The sequence below is a fragment of the Eriocheir sinensis genome, chromosome 24 (genome assembly GCF_024679095.1).
Source record: "Eriocheir sinensis breed Jianghai 21 chromosome 24, ASM2467909v1, whole genome shotgun sequence".
NCBI classification, from domain to species: domain Eukaryota; kingdom Metazoa; phylum Arthropoda; class Malacostraca; order Decapoda; family Varunidae; genus Eriocheir; species Eriocheir sinensis.
The window spans coordinates 4,559,343-4,583,158 of NC_066532.1; the positions used below are offsets into that span (position 1 = coordinate 4,559,343).

The 23,816-nt window shown below is 42.4% G+C and overlaps 2 long non-coding RNA genes across 2 annotated transcripts in view; one reads left to right on the forward strand and one right to left on the reverse strand.

The window, feature by feature from the left end:
• Window positions 1-3,919, forward strand: part of LOC127002799 (uncharacterized) — a 118,528-nt gene extending 114,609 nt beyond the window's left edge. The window contains exon 3 of the long non-coding RNA XR_007756553.1: window positions 3,727-3,919. This is a non-coding gene — a long non-coding RNA (uncharacterized LOC127002799). The remainder of the gene's footprint in view (window positions 1-3,726) is intronic.
• Window positions 3,920-10,219: 6,300 nt separating this feature from the next.
• LOC127002800 (uncharacterized) overlaps window positions 10,220-23,816 on the reverse strand; it is a 325,738-nt gene continuing 312,141 nt past the window's right edge. The window contains exons 6-9 of the long non-coding RNA XR_007756554.1: window positions 15,712-15,816; window positions 12,032-12,129; window positions 11,503-11,577; window positions 10,220-10,553 (exon numbers count right to left, since the gene is read on the reverse strand). This is a non-coding gene — a long non-coding RNA (uncharacterized LOC127002800). The remainder of the gene's footprint in view (window positions 10,554-11,502; window positions 11,578-12,031; window positions 12,130-15,711; window positions 15,817-23,816) is intronic.

The following is a 23,816-nucleotide window of genomic DNA, read 5'->3' on the forward strand; positions in this document are numbered from 1 at the left end:
TTTATCTACCTTCTGGTTTCATTTACTCCTTCTTTTTCGTCATCTTTCTCTCATTCTTATTCTTCCTCCTACTTCTACTTCTGCCATCTAACCAACATTCTTCAGCCTTCAACCAGAAACCGACCCAAGCAGCGTGCCCTTGTTATGGGTACTATCAAGCTTATTTCTCTGGTGTTGTTTCATTCTTTTTCTGATTTTCTTTACTTCTCTTCTTTTTCGTCTTCTTTCTCTCAGTTTTATTCATCCTTATACGTTCTCCAGCGTTAAGCGAGAAACTGAATAGAAGCGCGTACCCTTGTTATGAGTACCAAACTTCATCCCCCAGTATTGTTGTCTAGGTACATTCTGTCATGGCAACGGGGCACCAACAGCACCCACCCCTGAGAGGGAGACACGTGCATGGAGTAGCTCGATGTGGCGCTGCGGGAGAGGTCCGTAACACTGGAAAGCCTCACGTCCAGAATATCTATTTTTCACTTAAACATTAACTTGATATTTTTAGCAATTCACCGGGAAAGGGATATAGGGTCATATTCTTACACATTTCGTCGCCTAAGAAACAGCTATTTGACAAGGCTTTCGTAGGAGTTGTGGGCATTTCCAGGGCTAGTTTTATGACCCTGGTGGTAGTTTGGCGCTTCTTCTGTACCATGAACCTAAGAAACAGCTATTTGACAAGGCTTTCGCAGGAGTTGTGGGCATTTCCAGGGCTAGTTTTATGACCCTGGTGGTAGTTTGGCGCTTCTTCTGTACCATGAACCTAGGAAACTGTTATTTGACAAGGCTTTCGTAGGAGTTGTGGGCATTTCCAGGGCTAGTTTTATGACCCTGGTGGTAGTTTGGCGCTTCTTCTGTACCATGAACCTAAGAAACAGCTATTTGACAAGGTTTTCGTAGGAGTTGTGGGCATTTCCAGGGCTAGTTTTATGACCCTGGTTGTAATTTGACGCTTCTTCTGTACCATGAACCTAGGAAACAGCTATTTGACAAGGCTTTCGTAGGAGTTGTGGGCATTTCCAGGGCTAGTTTTATGACCCTGGTGGCAGTTTGACGCTTCTTCTGTACCATGAACCTAAGAAACAGCTATTTGACAAGGCTTTCGTAGGAGTTGTGGGCATTTCCAGGGCTAGTTTTATGACCCTGGTGGTAGTTTGGCGCTTCTTCTGTACCATGAACCTAAGAAACAGCTATTTGACAAGGCTTTCGTAGGAGTTGTGGGCATTTCCAGGGCTAGTTTTATGACCCTGGTGGCAGTTTGACGCTTCTTATGTACCATGAGCCTAAAGAGACACTCATTAGAACCCGATTAGTCTCCTTATCGGCCTTTGGAAGTAGTTGATGTGAGAGGTGGAAGCGTCTGAGAAAACCGATCATACTCCGACGGGTGGCGTTGGTGAACATGGCGCATGCGCAGCTCCGGGGGTTGCCAGGTAGGGCGGGTTGCTCAGTGTTTCGTGATTCGTTGGTGTGATGTGTTGAGTGTTCTCCTGGTACGTATATGTGTCCTTTTTGACGGGTATATAACTCTATTACTGAAGGGGGCGGGTCTGTTTGTGCGTCAGGGTTCGGCAGAGTAGGGTTAAAAAGGAACGTTATTGTTTATTTAGTCTGTGATGTGATTAGTCTGATGTAATGACGCCATCCATTACTTACATAAACATTACAGAGTGGGTACTTATAGATTGGTATACGTAAGAGTACGGTACAAAAGTAAGGGTATGGTTTATCAGTGTGATGTGTTGATGTAATTAGTCTTATGGAGTGACGTCATCCATTACTTTTATAAACAATGAGGGGAGAATATCGTCACCTTCATCAACAAACCGCCTACTATACATTTCAGCGGCGGACAAACGCAGTTTTTCGTAAATATCTCCTAAACGAATCGTTGGATCAGTATGATATTTCAGCACACTACAATTATCGTCCGGACCTAATTTATGGCTAACATACCACATTACTATATGTGTTATGGGAGGAGTTTACTCGTGAAAAATAACACAAACCCGACGAGTCATGTTGACGCATTCGAAGGAAAGTGTGCCCCCCGAACACCCTCCCAAACTATTCCACAACTACTTCTCCCCTTCTCGCTCTCATTATCCCTCCTCTTCTCCTTCTAGCTCCTCGCCTCCCTCATCACTCTTGTGTCCCTCCCTATTTCTCCCATCACTGTATTATATATTAGAATGTTATGTAGGTGTATATGTATATATATGATTATTAACTAAGAGCATGGTACAATTCCATGGAGGCAAGACGTATTTCACATTGATAATTACTGTACAACACCTGGGTGCGCCTCGGCAGTCAGTGAGTTATACCCTTCCTCTGCAAGTCATAGCCTCGGGCGGGGGCAGGGGGAAGGTGAGAGGAGGGGGGTGAAGAGGGAAACGAGGAGGGGGATACTGCAATATTGGGGTAGGGAAGGAGTGGTCTGGGGGTTGTTCGGGGCGTTGGTGGAGGGGTTAGACGAGTACCCCACACTCGTCCGATTCTGTATAACACCTTTGATATGATGACTGGATTAGGCTTAATATCAGTCAGTAAACTCCTAACATAACACATATTGCAATATGGTATGTCAGCCACAAATTAGGTCCGGGTGTTAAAGGTAGTGTGCTGAAATATCATACTGATCCAACGATTCGTTTAGGAGATATTTGCGAAAAACAGCGTTTGTCCGCCGCTGAAATGTATAGTAAGTCATTACTTTCTACTTTACAGGAAATCAGAAAAGAACTGTCATTATCTCATTTGACTTAAGATTTAGGCAGAAATGAGAAGGCCAATTCTAGAACACTCAAACCCTGAATGACGAAGGCAACTATACAAAAATGGGCGTCACATGATGAAAAATTGATGTAAACAAAAACCTGGAAATCTCTGAAAAATGACTTAGGCGATTACTTTATGAGGGTGACGATATTAGACTGGTATGGGACAACGGTGCCAGATTGTCGTACTCAGCCTCCCATGTTTCCCGATTTCCGACCCAAAAGCTGCCTCCTCGACCCCAATAACTGCCCTCATATATAGTTATCGTTAAAATGGTTAATTATTGGTGTTTTTGGCAATAGCTATGGCTCAGAAACCGGTAAATACGAGGCTCTGAGTACGATAATCTGGCAACGGTGGTAAATACGAGGCTCTGAGTACGATAATCTGGCAACGGTGGTATGGCTCATGGTAGGTTGCTTTAGGAAAATAGGTGTGTTAATGAGATTTGAGAAGTGAAACTGAAGCAAGATAAAGTAGCATTTCAAGTGTAGATGTGGATTGTTACCGTCACTTCTTCTTTTTTTTTTTTTTTTACAGCTAAAGAAACAGCTCAATGACAACAAAAAAAGGAGTAAAAAAAAAAAAAAAAGCCCGCTAATCGCTGTTCCCATAAAGACAAAAGTAATGAGCGGGCAAAAGAGAGGTCAATTGGTGGCTGGCTTGTTCATTGAGGCTGCCCTGACCTTCATATTACTCCATTTCTCACAATTCCTGGTGATCATTAAAAGCTTACGACTATTATGGTGATTCATTAACTTTATTCATGTTCCGTTCTCACAGCGACATGCCATAGAACGATTCCTGGTGATCATCAATGTTTACGACTGTTATGACGAATCACTTTTATTCTATGCTCCATTTCTCAGCAACATAACGATTCCTGGTGATCATCAAAGCTTACGACTGTCATGATGAATTACTAACTCAATCTTTTTATGTTCCTAGGAAGGGCTGATGTGGCCTGGCTGTTCGTCCCCCCCTCCCTGCATGGCGGCGGACATTCAAGACCCGAAACAGCCGAATAATCTATTTCCAAGCACACAACCACATGGAAAGGAGCAGTTACAAAGACAACCTCTACCCTTCTCGGCTGCGTGTTCCCTCTCTCTCTACTGGCATGTGGCGCCCTCTCGAACAGCTCAGGTTACGTTAGGTTAGGTTAGGTAAGGACTGGTAACGGGCAATTTACAGTTTCACCCAACCAACGATTTTCTCACGTGGTTTGTTTCGAAGCTAAAGTCGAGTGTGTTTACCCGGGGACCACAAACATATATAGAGAGGGAATATGCTACCGGTCTACCCTACAGTCAGTCACGTCGTCATCCTAAGCCGAGTATCAAAGGGGTCAGGGAGGTCTATGCGATCCTGACTTGTGTAGAGTCCGATCCTAAGGCTAACTAGGTAAGTCCCCGAACGGTAAAGGGAAGGTAATTCTATTTGGTATTGTTAGCCTGTTCCGCCTCACTCCCTGGTTCGAAGCTTCACTGACCATGTTCCAACACCCCTACAACCGAATTAGATCATCTTTTTCGCCAGCTTCCCTTGTGTCTTTTTGTTCGAAGTGGCGTTCTGGGGGTATATATTTTGCAGTCATGTTTTGCACTCGGATGAAGAGATTTATTTTCTTATTATTCTAGGCAAGGAGGAAAAGAGAGAAGTATAATTAGAAATAGGATATGATGACGGCTCACACGGTCAAAAACTACATCACTGATTCTGTTCCCATCGACAATCTTATACGTTAGAAAGCCTAGGCCCCTCTACGCCATTCTCGACCTGGTGACAGTTTTGTTATTCGTATAGGGAACTAACATAATTTTCCACACGTATCATGCAGTAACGAAGGTATGTCAAGTGTGGTGTCATCTTTTGGTCATATAAGGTAAGGGTTAGAGAGACCGCTTCAGCCAGTGGGCGTTGGTGGTGTCTGGCATCCAATATGTTAAGGAGATGCTTCGAGGCTTTGATAGGACAGAACGAGGCATCAATGTTTATTTAGTTATTTATTATATACTTATTATAGTATTACGGCGTTTATGTTAACTGAGACTGTGTTGCTGCGTGTTGTTAATGTGTGGAGAGAGAGAGAGAGAGAGAGAGAGAGAGAGAGAGAGAGAGAGAGAGAGAGAGAGAGAGAGAGAGAGAGAGAGAGAGAGAGAATGTAGCAGACTATATGCATTTTTTTTTTTTCATTTTCGCGTCAGTCAAATCATTATATTAAACTACATTGTTATAGTTCACAATCTTACCCGTCTGAGGCTTGTCAACTCTGCTCCGCCACTCCACTTTGTTTTCGCTGTTAATTGACGTGTGTGTGTGTGTGTGTGTGTGTGTGTGTGTGTGTCCCTTGTTTGCTTCTTTAGGTTTTGTCTGTAATAGGTTTTTGAAGTGTCAGTGGGAGGGGAAAAGTTAACTCGTGTATTGTTATAGTTTTCAGAGTAGTTTTTTTTTTTTTTTTTTTTGTCGTAGATTTCATAGTCAGGTTTTTTATTAGTCTCTCATAGTCAGTTTTTATTTAGTTTTCATGGTCCTTTTTTTTTACCCTTTGTTTTCATTGTAATCTTTTTCATAGTTATCATAGTCATTGTTTTAGTCAGTTTTCTTATTCATGTTTTTATGTAGTCGTAGAGTTCTTAATCATCGTTTTCTCTACAAGTATAGTTTTCCTCGTGCTGCCACCAATCACATCAGCAATGGTTCCTACACAGTCTTCGTCGCTTTGCCTGTTTGCTAGCCTTGCAGCATTAGAACCCAATCAATCCCTATTCTTATTTGCTTTAACATTTTACTCCTGGACAGTGCAAACAATACGCGTTGCTCTTGCTGTAATGGCTCTTGATTTTCCCCTCGGTAAAGGGCTTGGGCTAGGAAAGGGAAGGGAGAGATAGACATCTGCGTTGACTCTTGTATCACCAGGCAGGTTCTCATGGCGCTGCTGAAGACGCCTCGCTCTGGTGTCCGAGAGCCACTTAGCAGACCATTACGAGGCGTGAACAGGGTGTGCCGCGCGTGGTGCCAACAATCCCCACGCTGATTACCCTGCATGTGGTCTCGCGCCCCCCGCCGAGCTGAGGCTGTCGGGCTCCCTTGGCGGCGGCGGGCGGCGGCTGGCGGCGGCTGTGTGGTCGTGCACCGCGCCGCCAGCCGTCAGGGTCCAAGCTGCGGGAGTTGTTTGGGTGGTGCAGGGCAGGCGCGCGGCGGCGGGTCTGGTCTGAGCCTGAGTTGGGGCGTGGTGATGCTGGCGCTGTCTGGCTGGCGGGGAGCGTGTGAGGGCAACGGGTCAAACACTGCGGCGCCAAAGCACATGTTTGATAGGGCTTTCGTGGGAGCCGTGGGCATTTCCATGGGTATTCTTATGGCCCTGATGGTAGTTTGATAATCTCTCTTTACCATGTACTGAATAAGAAACCACATTAGAACCCATTTGATCTCCATTTCTGCCTCCGGAAATAGTGAGAGTCGGAAATGTCTGAGAATACCAATAATATTCTTAAACATTTTCGACCTTCAAGACCGCCGCCAAGATTATGTCACCGCCACTAGGGAGGAGCAAGCAGTGCGTAGTTAGCGGAAATGCGATTAAGTTTATTGGAAGTTACTAATGGAAGGGAGATCGATTTATGGACGAGGAGGTCAGACGGGGACTGACTTGTTCTGAGTAGCTGCTGTCCGTAGACCGACTGACACACACACACACACACACAATGATGGCTAGAGCACTTCCCTCGGCGTTCCTCAAAACATTCTGACAGCGACACACTTTAATCATCACCCTTACGACCTGTTTTGATGCCTCTTGACAGGACAAACAGCTGTGTGCCTTATACTCCGTCTGGTGCTTCGTCAATTATTTCTGAAGGGGTGACTGTTATTATTATTAGTATCATCATTATAGTTTGACAATCTTTCCAACCATTGAATACATTTTTTTTGGTAAAGGAAATAGGAAACAGGTGATATGTAGAGAAAATAGTTTGACAAGAAACAGGTGATATGTAGAAAATGGTTTGACAATCTTTCCAACCATTGAATACAAACACAATTTTTCCAACCATTGAATACATTTTTTTTTTATGGTAAAGGAAATAGGAAACAGTTGATATGTAGAGAAAATGCCCCCTCCCCTCAAAAAAAATCCTGCTCAGTGCCGATCTTACAGAAGCAAACAGGAGTGGTCAGAGGTTCCTAATAATAAATAAAAAAAAAAAAAAAAATAGAAACAATAACGTAATAAATAAACTTAGTCAAAATTTTCTTCAGATAAATCATAACTTTTACATCATTCAAAATCTTCTCCACCAACATAAAAAAAAAACAGCGACCTGTATATACACTCTTTCATTGCTACGAGATTAACCCGAGTATAAATGGCCACTGAGGGACGGATTAAGATCACAAAAAAAAATATATATATATACAATCAACGTCGCTCTCCTCAAAAGTAGCTCCTCTAAAAGATCTAATTAAACTCCTTGGAAAGCTTCATAGGTAGGAGATTAAGCATGTTTGAGAATATGGACCAAAGAGGGACAGACTAAGAGTAAAACAAAATATAATACAATAATGATGATAATAGTAATAAGTATGGAAGAAATATAACTAAAGGGAAAAATAAGAGGAAAGCAAATCAAATAAATAAGAAGAAGAAAAAGAAGAAAACAAAGCTACCCATAATAATAATAATAATAATAATAATAATAATAATAATAATAATAATAATAGTAATAGTAATAGTAATAGTAATAGTAATAAGAAGAAAAAGGAGAGGGAGAATAAAACAAAAGAGGAAAGAAAGAGGAAAAGGAAATCTAAGAAAAATAAAGAGTAAAAAAAAGAATGAAGACAAAATCGCCATTCTCCGTTTTCGTCGTCTTCTGCCTCTCCTTCTCTCTTTTCTTCTTCGTTTTCTTCCTCATTATTATTATCATTTGGAGTATCTGTGTTTACTTTTTTACTTATTTACGTGCTTAATTTGTTTAAGTAATACCTAAGAAACATAATTAAATTCCTAAGACAACCTCCTAACCAAGATACATTGACCCTTAGCATAGACCACCACGGGGAAGGTTGGCGTGAATGGCCGTCTGCTACACGAGACACACAATGTAGCAAGCCCTAAATATGTGTCTTTATGTATTTCTCCTTCCCTTAGGCAGACGGTGTGTCGCGTGGGTCAGGCTGCGCGGCGCCGGGCTGGCTGTGGACGGCTGGAGAGGAGGAAGAGGAGGAGGGAGAGAGGGAGAGGAGGTTACCCGGGTCATTGTTTTGGAGAAGTGGCTGATAGACCGAGGAAGGTGAAACTTAGTGTCTGGGGTTAATTTTTGTTTTTCTTCTTTTTTGTTGTTATTTTCCTTTTTATTTATATAATTTTCTTCCTTCTTTCTTCCTTTTCTTTCTTTTCTTCTTTGTGTTCCTCTCCTTCTTCTCCGCTTTCTTCCTCCTCACTTTTGCTCTTCTTTTTCTTCTTATTTATATGCTTTGTTTTCCTCCTCCTTTTCTCTCTAGTTACAGCTCTTCTATTCTTCTTCTTCTTCTTATTATTATTATTATTGTAGTAGTAATAGTAGTAGTAGTAGTAGTAGTAGTAGTAACATCCGTCTCACTCTCATCGTCAGACTAACACACAGCAGGATAAAATTATAGTAATGTAAACTAAAGAGAGATGTGTTGGGCGTGGTGAAGGGAATAGATACTTCACTTCTTTTACCTGTCATTGTGTAGCTTGAGACTGGACGCAGGAGTAGTAATAGTAGTAGTAGGTGTAGTAATAGTAGTAGTAGTAGTAATGGCGTGGACAGTAGTGATGTTTTGATAATAGTGTAAGGTCAGGACACATGCAACATTACTCAATTGTTTCAGGGATGTTTAGCAAGTCTGAAATGTTACTCGGAAATTATATTGTAAACGCACTGCGACAGAGCACTTGTAATTATTACGACGTCAACAACACAAAGGTCATTGGTGCATCTTAAGCTTTAAAGTTTAGTAAAAAAAGATGTATAAGTAGAAGTATTTACGAAAAGTTCAACATCAAGTATGGACATTATAAAGATAGTTTAGTGTAAATAAATAAAAGAAAAACTATAATTAAACTTAACATGTGAAATATTACACAACCAAGTAAAATAAGCTTTGAAAATAATACGCTAAACTTTACACCAATATTTTTCGAGCTGGTTCTCTCTCCCAAATGCGCTTCTTAGCCACGAATCCACGGGGCCGGGGTCGATCCTTGCCAGGGCTGTCGGCGCACAGCCCATCCAGCTGTGTTCATCGGACTGGTCAAGAAATGGACACCTGGGGAAGGTATGATTTTGTAACCCGGATGTCCCACTGGCCCTTCGTCCCGCGTAATAGTCTCACCCACCAGTGTTTCAAGGGCTAAAGAGACAGAGATGTGCACTGACGCAACGGGCAGCTTCGAGTCTTCTCTCAGCTTTTACTTTTCTTCAGCAAGTGTGCATTACATCCACGTGTAACTGTTACCGTTTATTATTAAATCACTCACATTTTTCCCCCAAAAGTTAAGCGCCCTATCGCAAGAGGGCGGTAACAGCAGCAGTATAAGTAGATGCGCGTCATCAAAGTTCACACAGAGGACGCGCGGGTGTGTCGTCCTTCCGTCACCTCGTCATTCGTCTGAAGATACTTTGGAGTTTTTTCATCTTCCAGTGAGAGCGAGCAAGTTTGGCAAGGTATGTTAAGCTCAATCACTCGCTGTTATACGTGAGCTCAGGATGACAGCAAAATTACGTAGTTTGAAGTTAATTTGAACACTCAAGATTTTTTCCAGTCCAGTGAAAAATCTTATGTCTGGCGTGGTGGCAGGTGCACCGATTGGCGGACCTGTGAAACTACTGATGACTCTTAGACCCAGACCCAAAAGTTAATAAACATCCGAGACATCAGTATCTCACTGTGCCGCCAGTCACCGCATATGTCGTCACGCCAGACTTGGGAATTTTTTTTTCAAATTATCTTGCCATCAAGCTAGCTCAATTATTTAATCCAGCGTAACACACCTTGCTCGCACGCACTGGAACACGAAGAAATCGAAAATACTTTGGGACGAAAGACGAGGTGAAGAAAGGCACACGGCTGCAGTGATTTTTTTTGGTTCACATTATTTTGAAGATCCGTATCAGTAACGCGAGAAATATCATCCAGCCATCGCCAAAGGATACATAACACCTGTGAAGTACAGCAGTACATCTCAAGTAAGAAAGCTACACAAGCATGTGTGCCAACTCTGCCATGCTGCTTACTACGGATCTCCAGCATGCGTTCATGCTTGCTCTCCTGTATAAGCTGGTGCCAGCATTATCCAGCCTCTTTGTTAATTGTGCAGAAAGTTAATAAACACTTACCGGGAAGTATACGGATAACATGCTTGGTTGATTTATATCTAGATATTGATAAGGATATTTATTTACGGATAAACATAAGGTTTGTTTGTTTATTTTGGTTACAGTCGCTATCGATAACTACAAGCTTCCAGGAAAGGAAATGTGCCGTTTAATATACTTACGATACCTAAAAGAAGGCCCGGACATTTTATCCGCAAAAGCCCGCCGAAAAATTTGATTAAAAAAAAAAAACGAGGAAGTCTAGGACTTATAACTTCGGCTGCTTAGGATCAACAACATTATTGACACACAAGTCTAACGAGAAAGTCTAACACAGGAATCACAGTTGTTCATCAGAGAAGTCACAGCAGACTTGCCCAGCAGAGATGTGCGTGTGTGCCCGAAGCGTTGCAAGTCCTCTCTCGCCTGGAAGGAAGAACGCAATGAATTTCAAGAATGTAGTCTTCTCGTCCTGTATGTAAACGGTTTTGCATATAGTAAAAATCAAATCAACTCGGTAAACCCTTAAATATCTAAACTAATAAACAACTTCCATCTTCAGTATATTTTTGTTAAGCCTGCAATGATGCACCAAACCTCATCAGTGACCAGTTTCCCACAGCAGTGTACGAAAAAGTAATGCCGAAGGAAAACGAAAGTGAAGACGACCAAGATCTAAGACCGTTGTGACCACTTGAATGACAAAACCTAAAGCTGAAAGTTTCTTAAATGCACGTTTCATAAAGTTCATACTAATTAGCCAATCATCACGCTGGTAGCTAACGCAGCTCGTCCTAGATGGTCCTGTAATCCTCGAGTCAAAGTATAAATAAGCACTGCCGGGAGTTAATGTTGGAGCTGCAAGTGCTGATGTGTTAACTGCTTGAAAGTAGATGGAGTGAACGAAAACCAACCACGTGGGTCTGGAGGTATTTTGAATTTCCCTCGCCAGATGGCGTGGCTTTCTATCTTCTGTTTCCATCGGTTAAATTATCCTTGCTCTTTAATTATAATTCCCCAAGGGCAATTACTTATTATTTCATGAAAGGAAACACTGAACTATTGTTATTCCTTTCATGGTAAATGTGTTTAGTCTTCAGGCAGTGAATAAGGTGATTCTGTCTCGGTCTGGGAGCCGATGAGCAAATTATTTAAGTACCATCCAAGGCTTATTTGAGCTCAGACGATACTCATAGTTGGCTTGAACTCTCTGACCGAGACTAGTTCCATATGGGAAATAGTCAATTTGTCAAATCCCCTGGTTAACTGACCTAATTCCTAACAATTCCTTTGGTGGTGACTATCATAGCCAAATAAGAAGGTGCTGGTTCGCAAACTTTCACTTCCATCATAACTAAATTTTTAAGTACTTAACTGTCGCAACACCGGCAGCAGCTGCACCGACCGCGCCAGCCTGGGACCAGACCACTCGCAGCCGAGGACACAAAACCTGCAGGAACGAGGAACATGTCAAGCACTGTAGATACATTTAGCCATTTATATAAACACTAATGGTTGTGTTGGCAAGTAATAAACCAACACCCGACAAAGCTAAGTGAATAAAATCTGATAAATCCCCCATGATATAAAAAAACAAGTGCAATAATTATAGCATTCTGTAAGCGTAACTCAAGTAAAACAAGTTAACTGAAATAAATACGATACGGACCTCAAAATCACACTTCCACTGATTAAAGTGTTCAGTAAGCACGACTAAAGCTACTACACTTAAAAAAAATAAAAATACAATAGTTAAAATCGACAACACACGCATTAAACAACGTCGTGAACAAAATAAGACTTCCAAAATAATTCAAATGGGCACTTGCACTATTTACACCGTTGACTACGCATAACTATACCTCAAAACGAAAACAAACTAAGAAAGTACGATACAAACTTACCCAGAGTGAATATCAGCACGGCGGGACCAGCAACACCAGCACCTTCACAGCGGCCACCGTCAACACCTCACCGAACAGCACCACGCGTCCACCAGGCTCTAGGGAAGGTCAGGAGGGAAATGAAAACACCTCGCCCCACACTCCCCGACGCCACATTCCCTCTTGATCCCAGCCATCCACCCCACCTTACAACCCTCGCCAGGTAGCTAATCATCTTCCTCCACATAACAGCTCCCTCCCTCCTTGCCTCCTTCTCTCCTGCAACCACTACAAGTAAAGCGTTTGTTCGAGTATTCATTCATCTGCTTCACTGCCTCATGGGAACGAAGCAGGAATCGAGTCTTTTTTTTCACAGTAAAGGAAGCAGCTCAAGGGTAAAAAAAAAAAGTAATAATGAGGAGTAAAATGCCCTAATAAATACTAAACTATCTATCTAATAACTATCTCCCTCCCTTTATCCCTACCTACCTACCTACCCAACTAACTAACTAAATGACTTAACTGAATGAATGAATGAATGAATGACTAACTTTCTCATTTAATTTGTCTGCTTAAAGCTTATGGAATCACTGTCTTCTGTATTTCTAGGTAACGCAATCTCTCTCTCTCTCTCTCTCTCTCTCTCTCTCTCTCTCTCTCTCTCTCTAACGCCAAAGCACTCCCTCCCGCCGTCCCCTTTTCCTTTTTTTCTTCTTTTCTATTTCCCTCATCTCTCTCTCTCTCTCTCTCTCTCTCTCTCTCTCTCTCTCTCTCTCTCTCTCTCTCTCTCTCTCTCTCTCGGTTTCGTGGGAAGTCTATTCATTCACGATACGGCTTTTTTCTCTACTATATCCACTTTCTTATCCCTTCCTGAAATTCCTCGGTAGAATGGATAACGCGGGATAACAGAGTACGAGAACAGCGTGTAAAGTGAATGAATATATATGGTTCCTGGAAGAGAGAGAGAGAGAGAGAGAGGGGAGGGGGGGCTGGGATGCTCGTTATCTCCCATTCTTATATCCTTCACGCAGCATCCCACTTCCAGGTAAGATGTACAGTACTGAATCAACGCTCTCTGTCGCTCCCAGCCAACCTAACACCGATACATCTATACAGTAGGAAGACACGAAGCCCCAAACATCCATCATTCTTGACCCCAAAATGACGCTAGTGAAGATTAACAGAACTCGTATGAATGAATCGACTTACCCAGGTGTTTCGGAGGCACACTGACGCTGGGAAAGTCATTAAACATTTGTCATTAACTGGGTATCGATGGATTTCTTCCCCGCACTCTCACTACCTGTCAAAACACCTCCTATACGTCTTCCTTCACTGCACAGACATAGAGACACTACTCCTACTAGATTCCCTTATTATGCCATACAGTAAAATAGACAAATTAAGGAATGTATTTGGTGACGAGAGTGGAAGGAGGGGAAGAAAGGAAGGTTAAGTGATAGTAGGTTTGGAAGGAAATAAGATAGATTCGTTAGTCAAATGTCGCAATGCTTCTATTTACTTCCCTTTTTTGACCGAACGTTTTAGAAGTTGGTTATTCACTAGAAACACCAATATAAAGTTTGAATGCGGTCAGAGTAACAGCATTCAGTTTAATTATTTCTTTATGTAACTGGAATCTGGCAGCATAATTACGTTTGAAATGGATTTGTAGGATAAAAACTGGGCTCCTTAAAACATCTGTCAAGCGCAGACTGTGGCGGGAACTGCTGTCACCTCCGGCGGTCTTTTCTCTCAATAGAATTCACGCATTTTTTGTACTCCTGACATGGCCACGCGCAGGCCGCCGAGACGAGACGAGACGAGACGAGTGGAGGCGGAGGTGCGTAGCCCTCTCGAGTCTGCCAAGAGCTTTGTCTGACGATAAAAAAGAGCACGAATTGAATGAAGGCCAAAAGGGAGAGTGGCGGGACAGAAAAACTCCAAACACTTGGCTTCGTCTACTCCATAAATCAAATATTTTAGTCACCCGGATTCCACTTCAACGGCTCCAGACTTTACGGAAGGACAGTTCTTAAGGAGAGGCGGACAAGGGGAGGGAAATTTCTTCACGACGATCTGTTGAAAAAAAAAATCTTTATGGAAAGGCTCCAATGTTTTAGAGAGGAGGGAAAACGGGGGAGTTGTCGGTCTCCATATAGATTCGTTGAGCGAGAAATTCATCTGTAAGCCGAATTTACTTAATGTTTAAAGTTAAATATTTTTAGAGGGAGAAGGGAAGCCGAACTGCAAGTGTAAATACGATTTGTTAAAGAAGTGAAGCTTATACCAACGATATCACCACCATGTTAATTCTACTGTAAGATGAATAGAGCTTACCTCGGGTCATAGTGGCGCCCCTACCCATGCTACCACAGCACCTCTCGACAACCCTAGTAAGAGCTAGTATATGCCTTAAATTCCCACTGACAGACACCTTTCCTTAAGCATACGAATAATACGACCTCCAGAACCTTTCCACGCATGTTGTTGGTCAGGCCAGTAACTCATCTTTACCAACAGGACACTAAACCCATCACACAACACCTCTTGACAATCTAAGTAAGAGTATGCCTCAAATTACCACTGACAGACACCCTAAGACAGAACCTTTCCACGCATGTTGTTGGTCAGGCCAGTAACTCATCTTTACCAACAGGACACTAAATTCATCACACAACACCTCTTGATAATCTAAAGAGTATATGCCTTAAATTACCTCTGACAGACACCCTAAGATCAGATTCCTTAAGCATACAACCTCCAGAACCTTTCCACGCGAGTTGTTGGTCTGGCCAGTAGCTCAACATCACCAACAGGACTCAGAACCCGTCGCACAATACCTCTTGACAATCCTAGTAAGAGAGTACGCCTCAAATTATCACTGGCAGACACCCCAAGATCAGATTCCTCTTCTATACGACTTGCATCTTCACTCCTTCCTCCCCTTCGCTGGTAAACTTAAGAACAGCTTTCCTTTGTCTAACTTCCTCCTGCCTACAACAAGAACTCTCTCTCTCTCTCCTTCCGAAACTGACCCCCTCTCTCCATTCGTCTTGTTGGTTTAGTGACTGTTTTCGTACCCAGAGTGAATGACTTTACGTTTCTCAAGGCTGAAGGACACTCGCCACCTTTCACACCATTGCATAATCCGGTCAAGGTCCTTTTGGGTGACTTTGCAATTGGCCGTCGTGAGGAGCTAGTCGGCCGAGGTGGTGAGAGCCCAATCAGCTCAGAAAGAAGGTGAAGGAGTGGATGGTTATGAGTCAAGAGGACGAGGACGAAGACGAGGAGGATGAGGACGTGGAGAAGGAAGGCGAGGAGGAAAATGAGGACGAAAGTAAGGAGGAGAAAGAGGAGGAGAACGAAGAAGTGAACTATGAGGAAGAGATGGAGGAAAAAGTGTAGAAGACTGAAGAAAAAGAAGAGAATGAAGCAGCAGAGAAGAACGAGAATGAGGACAAGATAGAGGAGGAAGAGGAAGAGGTGGTGATTGTGATAAAGAAGGAGGAAGAGGAGAAAAAGCGAAGACTGAAGAAAAAGAGGAGAAAGCAGTAAAATAGGAGGACAAGAATGAGGGCAAGATAGATAGATAGAGAGAGAGAGGTAAAATACTAGAAATGTAAAAACAAGATTCACATATACAAGAACAGAGTATAAGAGAATCCAAGCCTATAAATCACCCTATATAAAACACTCACTCCCTTATAGAGGCTGGCAGGTGTTGGGCGGTGGCGCGTGGTTATCTGGGCGTCTGAGTAGCCTTGGTTCGAATCCCCTCTCCGTTCACTTTGTTTCCCTGATGCCTGTTGAAGAGAGCTTGGTTAGTGTTGGATGTTGCGGAGGAATTTTAAAGGTTTTGTGAGTATCTTAGTGAAGGATACTGTCAAAAATCAATTTAATCTATTTATATCTTTATCTTTTATCTATTTGTATGTTTCCGTGTTTTTTTATTTTTACATATATTTATTTATCTTTGCATCTGTCCCTATTTAACTATTTATTTTATTTATCTATTAATCTATCTGTCCTCTATCAAGTTTTCCATCTCTTTATATGTCTCTCTATCTATCTATCTATATTTATCTATCTTTCAATCTGTCGATCCATCTTTTCATCTGTCTATCTCTCTATCTTTGTGTCTGTGTCTGTCTGTCCGTCTCTCTCTCTCTCTCTCTCTCTCTCTCTCTCTCTCTCTCTCTGGTATGAAAGACATTTGCCCTCCCCATACAATCTTGGTCTACGGCGTTTGTTGCGAAATAATTAAATTCTGCTCTCGGGCGCACAATGGAAAAAAGGAGCCGGAGTACTGAGCCCAGGTAAGGGAAGGAAGGAAACTCGGAGTACAAAGTTAAATGAAGTTATAAGTTATATGCGAAAAGTACGTCCGTGTCCCGCAAGCAAGAGAGAAAGAGAGAGAGGGGGGGGGGGGGGGGGAGTTCCTGCGAGGAGTGGTGGCAAAGGGTTCAGAGGTCCTGTGCGTCTTGGAGGAGGAAAATGGTAAGGCAACAAGGAGAGGAAAAGGTGAGTAAAAAAAATGATTTTGTTAGAAAGAAATGGTGATCCAACAAGAACATATAACATTATTTCACATGAGGGATGGGGAGGCGGTGGCTGAGTGGTCATTGTGCGACCCGCCCGCCGCTACAAACAAGCTGGGAATTTTTCAGTCATCGTCGAGTGGCCTAAGACTACCCACATACTGTCCTGCAGACCACCTGTCAACCCAAACTCCAGGTTCCCTCTAAAAAAGGATCAAAGATAAGCTCCAGGGGACAGCATGAGCCAAGCAAGATGGCGCCACTATAAACACTTGCCTGCGCTATATCGGGCTGGGGTCGACCATCCGGCCCCATCAAGAAAAGAAAGCCTACCGGCACCATAAAAGAATAAAAATAAAAATAAAGGGAGTCACTGATAATGGGACACAGAACAACCTCTTTCTAGGCTTAAGGGAAAACAAATCCAAACAAGTATGACATAACCCGCAGCAATGATTGGCAGGTTGTAAAGCAGCAAACACAACCCTTTTTGTATAGTGTAAAGGATAAAGGTAGTCAGTGATGATACCAGACAAAATCTCTTTCTAGGCTTAAGGGAAAACAAAACAAGCATTACATAACCCGTAGCAAGAGCAGGAAGCAGAGTAGTGACCATAGAGCCCTTTCCTGTGTGCTATAAAAGGATTCGAGGAGTCAATAGTGATGGCAAACAGAATACTCTCCTTTTCGACCCAAAGGAACCGAAAAAAAGTATTACCTAACCCAATGCAAGGAGAGGAGGCAGGGCAGTAAACATACAGCCCCGCGCGTGTTACAAAGGATAGAGGGAGTAAGTAATGTCAAACAAACCCCTTTCTAAACCTAAGGGAAAGAAAAACACAACACAACAAGCATTACCTAACCCGCGGCAAGGTAAGGGCAGGAAGTAGATCAGTAATTATCCAGACGAGGCAGTGTAGCGCATCAGGCCGACACCTCATACAGCGCCCGTTTTCGTAGTGTCTCGCGCGTGGACGGTGAATAATAGCGGCAACACGGCGTACGCGGAGGACCTCGCATGTGTCGCCTTCATAATAAACAGAGCCGGTGCGACGCCGCTGACGAGAACGACGGACAGGGAAAAGTAGCGACGATGGTGTTGTCATCCGAGGAAAAAAATGCAAAGCGCGACTCGGAAAAGGCTCGGAAGGGGGAAAATGTGTGACGTGAGAGAAAACAGAGCAGTACAGAGATTTACAAATGAGTAGGTTAAGTTAATTCGTAATGGAATAAATAAAAGAGGATAAACAGGAAGACAGATCATAGATGGAAATGCAGATAGATAATTTTTTTTTTTTTTTTTTTTTTTTTACATTGCTGCCTATTGCGCCGGTAGGCTTCTTCCCGGTGGATCCTGATGGTCGGTCCAAGGCTTCATTCCGGCGGGTCCTGATGGTCGGCCCAGCCCGTTCTGGCGCAGGCGAGTGTTTATAGTGACGCCATCTTGCATTGGCTCATGCTGCCCTCCCAGAGCTCATCTTTGATCCTAGAATCTAGAGTCCGGGTTGATAGGTGGTCTTCTGGACAGCATGTGGGTAGTTTTAAGCCACTCGGCGGCGGCTGAAAAATCCCAGCTTGGTGGCACCGGGCGGGGATTGAACTCGCGTCCTCCTGAACACGAGGCCGTTACTTTGACGACTCAGCCACCGCCTCCCCAAATAGATATAAGCAGAGCCATAGTTACAGACATAGATGGAAGTACAGATAGATAAATAGATATAAGCAGAGCCATAGTTACAGACATAGATGGAAGTACAGATAGATAAATAGATATAAGCAGAGCCATAGTTACAGACAGACATAGATGGAAGTACAGATAGATAAATAGATATAAGCAGAGCCATAGTTACAGTTGAAAGAAAGACTATGCCCAGGGAGGCGGTTTGAGTGGTCAGCGTACGGCCGCGTTGTTCAGGAGGGCGTTGGTTCGCGTCCCGCCCGCCGCCACACCTGGGATATTTCAGTCACCGCCGAGTGGCCCAAGACTACCCAGGGTCCTGAGTCTACCCACATGCTGTCCTGGGTTGGTATTCTTAAACGCTTCCGCCTCTCACATCAACTATTTAAAAAGTCCAGAAAGGATATCAATCGGGTTGTAATGAGTGCTATTTTAGGTTCGAGGTACAGAGGAAGGTTCAGACTACCACCAGGGTCATTAAACTACCCTCGGAAATGCCCCAAACTCCTAGGAATCTTTATGAAATATGTGTACTTGGGCACCGATATGTTTAGGAATACCGCCCCTGAAGACCACCTGTCAACCCAGACTCTAGATTCTCTCTCTAAAAAGAGGATCAAAGATGAGCTCCGGGAGACAGCTTGAGCCGTGCAAGATGGCGCCACTATAAACACTTGCCGGCGCTATAAAGGACTGGGGCCACCGTTGCCGTATTGTCGTACTCAGAGCATCGTATTTACCGTTTTTTGACAATTAACTATCGCCAAGAGACATCAGAAATTAACGATTTTAACGATATCTATAAATAAATCTCGTTAATAGGGTGCAGGAAACAGTTTTGGGGTCGGAAATCGGTAAATAGAAGAACGATCTGGCACCTCTGACTGGGACCGACCACCAGGACCCACCAAGAAAGCCATCGGCGCCATAGGCAGATCTTAAAACATGTGAATAAATGTCCTGGGTATTAATTGTCTTCCGCGGCTCTTTTGGTAACAACATGGCGACTGTGATGAAGATGGCAATACCTTTCTGTTTATGGTCAACGTTGCCAGATTGTCGTACTCAGCCTCCCATGTTTGCCGATTTCCAACCCCAAAACTGCCTCCTTGACCCCAATAACTGCCTTCATATATAGTTATCGTTAAAATCGTTAATTATTGGTGTTTTTTGGCAATAGCTATGGCTCAGAAGCAGGTACATACGAGGCTCTGAGTACGATAACTTGTGAAGGGTGTTTATAGTTCTGGCTACAAGCACATCGCAGCGTTCCTAGATGTACAATAATCATTCCGGAATACGAGAATCAAAACAGCCCCGGGACCGTCGATTTAGCCTTTTCAGGAGTGTAAAATACATCGATAATCAAATTTCTGACAGTTAGCTTGATTGATTACCGGTATTTGTGTGGGTACGACAGTTTTGGGTTAGAGATATAAAGTTGCAGTGTGTTTAGTACGATAATATGGCAACGTTGATATAGGAGCTCACTCATGGTAACGTCACGGTTAGATATAATGGCAATGTGTTGAGTACGATAATATGCCAACGTTGGTAGAGGGACACACAGTACATCACAATTAAATTCGTATAAACAGAGGTATAAACATAAAGCCAGGCCATATTAAAAGGGCGATACGCATTATTTCGACGGTATTTCATTTTTATAGTAGTTTCATTTCCCTAAGTAGTGTCCGATCCAAGTACTAATAAGAAGGGTGCGTACAAATTGGCGAACATACTTATTTCCCGCCAATCCCCCCCAGAATAAAAAGCAACATAAAATAACTCACTCTAAATGTTACAAGTACTAATAAGAGGAGTGCGTACAAATTGGCGAATAGACTTATTTTCCGCCAATCCCCCCCAGAATAAAAAAAGCAACATAAAATAACACTCTAAATGACCCAAGTACTAATAAGAGGAGTGCGTACAAATTGGCGAACAAACTTATTTCCCGCCAATCCCCCCCAGAATAAAAAAGCAACATAAAATAACTCACTCTAAATGTTCCAAGTACTAATAAGAGGAGTGCGTACAAATTGGCGAATAGACTTATTTCCCGCCAATCCGCCCCAGAATAAAAAAGCAACATAAAATAACTCACTCTAAATGATCCAAGTACTAATAAGAGGGGTGCGTACAAATTGGCGAACATACTTATTTCCAACCAATCTCCCCCCCCAAAAAAAAAAAAATAAATAAATAAAAAATAAAAAAACAACATAAAATAACTCACTCTAAATGAATGATGAATAAATGAAAATATAGCAAGATACATTATTAGTGGCAAAAGGCAACACATGATGCAAGTACTAATAAGAGGAGTGCGTACAAATTGGAGAACATACTTATTTCCAACCAATCTCCCCCCCAAAAAAAACTTCAAACATCAACATAAAATAACGCGCACCAAAATGAATGAATGAATAAATGAAAATACAGGAAGATAACATTATTAGTAGCAATGGACAACACAAATTACAACCAATCCCAAAACAGCTTCAAAACGCAACACAGATTACAACCAGTCCCCAAAACAGCTACAAAACGCAACACAAATTACAACCAATCCCAAAACAGCTACAAAACGCAACACAGATTACAACCAGTCCCCAAAACAGCTACAAAACGCAACACAGATTACAACCAGTCCCCAAAACAGCTACAAAACGCAACACAAATTACAACCAATCCCAAAACAGCTACAAAACGCAACACACACCAACACAAAATAACTCCCCTTAAAAACAACAACACTAACAACACTATAACAATAACAACGTAGCGCTATAAAATTAACATTATTTACTACTATACCGCCGCGATTCGGTCTCCTGATGAAACCCATAAACCACTTTCCCGGACGGTCATTACTCTCCCTTTCACACCTGCCACTCGACTGGGCTTTGACGGCAGCGAACTGTGATGGTGGAACACGTGATTCACCTGTCACATCCACGTTTATTACATTTGCTACTCATTAATATTATCCACGTGTGTCATGATTTTTTTTCTGTGTGTGTGTGTGTGTGGGTGGGTGGGTGGGGAGGGAGGGGTTGTTATTTGTTGGTTCCTGTTAACGCTGACTACAGATTATATAAGGGTCATGTTAGTATTCCGATGTATTCTGTCTGTGTGTGTGGGTTTGTATATACGATCTGTAGCTACTAACGCAGGGGAAGAGGGGGAGTCAGTACTCTTTTTAATCCTGCAACGCCAATATGGATTTACCAGCTTTATTATTACGACAGATTTTATAAGGGTCGTATCAGTAGCCCGATGTATTATGTCTATGTGTTTGGGTTTGTATGTAAGATCAGTAGCTACTAGCGCTTGTTAATACAGGGGTTAGGGAAACATAGGCAGGGGAAGAAGAGGGGGAATCAGTACTCTTTTAAACCCTGCAACACCAATATGGATTTACCGCTTAGTTGTAACCGTGAGTGTTCGGGTACGTGTTACTGCTAAGTGTGTGAAGCGTAAGTTATAGATGATGTGGAGAGGATGACCACCACACGATGCTCCCGAGTTCTTTTCGCGAAGTTGAGCCGCGTCGCAAGTCGGCTTGGCTCGGGAACAAATTCGCCATGTTTAAGTGTGACGCGGCATTCAACGAGTCGTGAAAGAGATAACATAACTCACAGGAAGGTAGTCTTGAGAGGTGTCCTGAAGGGTTTCGATCCTCGCCGAGACACAAACAGATCAACGTCCACTCACCGTCCAGCCCTTACGAGGACGATACACGGGCAGACCACCGTTGCCAGATTGTCGTACTCAGAGCATAGTATTTACCGGTTTCTGACGCCTAACTATTGCCAAGAAACATCAGGAATTAACTATTTTAACGATAACTATAAGTGAATCTCCTTATTAGGGTCCACGAGACAGTTTTTGGGTCGGAAGTCGATAAATATGAGGCTGAGTAAGACAATCTGGCAACGTTGGGACAGACCACACTGGAAGATGATTAGTGAGGGGGCGTCCTTGGTCTCTTCACGGACAGTACACCCACACCCTCCTCCGTCAAGCTCAGCATCCCGACTACACAAGAAGCTTCATTCGTGTCGTGAAGTTTGAACCCTTTGATTTGAAGCATCGAAGCACTGACTCCCCCCTGCTTCTTAACGCTCTGACTCATAATATTCGACTTGAAATATGTATTTTGTCATTTCTTTTGTCAACGTGTTTTAGTGTTTGTTTGTTTGGTATGTTTAAAAGGTGTTTCGTGGAGTGTTGGTAAAAGTTATCGATATATATGAATTTGTTTTTTCTTGCCCTCGTCTCCTCCCCTTTCTACAATCCATCCTCCCTCTCCTCATTTCCCCTTCTCCCATTCCTCCTCCCCCTCCCCCCTCTTCCCATCACCTGCTACTCTATCCACCCAACCTCACTTTTCCCCCTCTATCAACTCATCCCCCACATTCCTCCCCTTCCCATAACTCTCCTATAACATACCTACTTCCCATCCCATCCCATCCCATTCCCACTTCTCTCTTCCAATCCCATCTTACCTCTACCCACTCAGTCCCACTCTACTTCCTCCCTCTTCCCTCCACTTCCCTACTCCCCCTTCTCCACCGCTTCCTCCCCCTTTACCCATCACCTGCTCCTCCATCCACTTTACCTCCTGAATCCTCCCACCACTTCCTCCCTTATGATCTACCTTCCTACTCCCCCCCCCCCTCCCCTCCTCCCCCTGAAATATGAAGCCCCGAGTCAGGGTGATGGAGGTAAAGTGTCAAACATGCAGATTCACGGGGCTGAAAATACTCCGCCAGCGTTCCTTCCCGCACTTCCTGATCTTCTTTTTTTTTTTACTTATTTTTTCCTTCCTTTTTTTGTGGGTTATTTTTTGACTTCCTTATTTCCTTTCATCTTTTGTCTTTCCTTTTTTTTTATAAGTTTTCTGTCTTTTTAATTTTCTTTTTTTTTGCGATTTTTTTCCATATTTTCCTTATTTCATTATTTTTTCCTTCCTTTTTTGTGGGTTATTTTTTGACTTCCTTGTTTCCTTTTTATCTTTTGTCTTTCCTTTTTTTATAAGTTTTCTGTCTTTTTAATTTTCTTTTTTTTGCGATTTTTTTCCATATTTTCCTTATTTCACTATTTTTTCCTTCTTTTTTTGTGGGTTATTTTTTGACTTCCTTGTTTCCTTTCATCTTTTGTCTTTCCTTTTTTTTTATAAGTTTCCTGTCTTTTTAATTTTCTTTTTTTTGCGATTTTTTTTCCCTATTTTCCTTATCTCATTATTTTTTCCTTCCTTTTTTTGTGGGTTATTTTTTGACTTCCTTATTTCCTTTTATTTTTTTGTCTTTCCTTCTTTTTTTATAAGTTTCTTGTCTTTCTAATTTTCTTTTTTTTGCGATTTTTTTTCTCACTTCCTGATTCCTTATTTTATTTATTTTTTCCATTTTTTGTGATTTCTTTCTTCATTTCCTTGTTTGATTTATTTCTTTTATCTTCCCTTTTCTATAATTTCCCTCCTGATTTCCTGTTTTCCTTTTTTTATTAATTCTTCTTGTTTTTTTGTGATTTATTTCTTGACTTCCTTATTTTTTTTTTGTTTCTTCTTTCCTTCCTCATT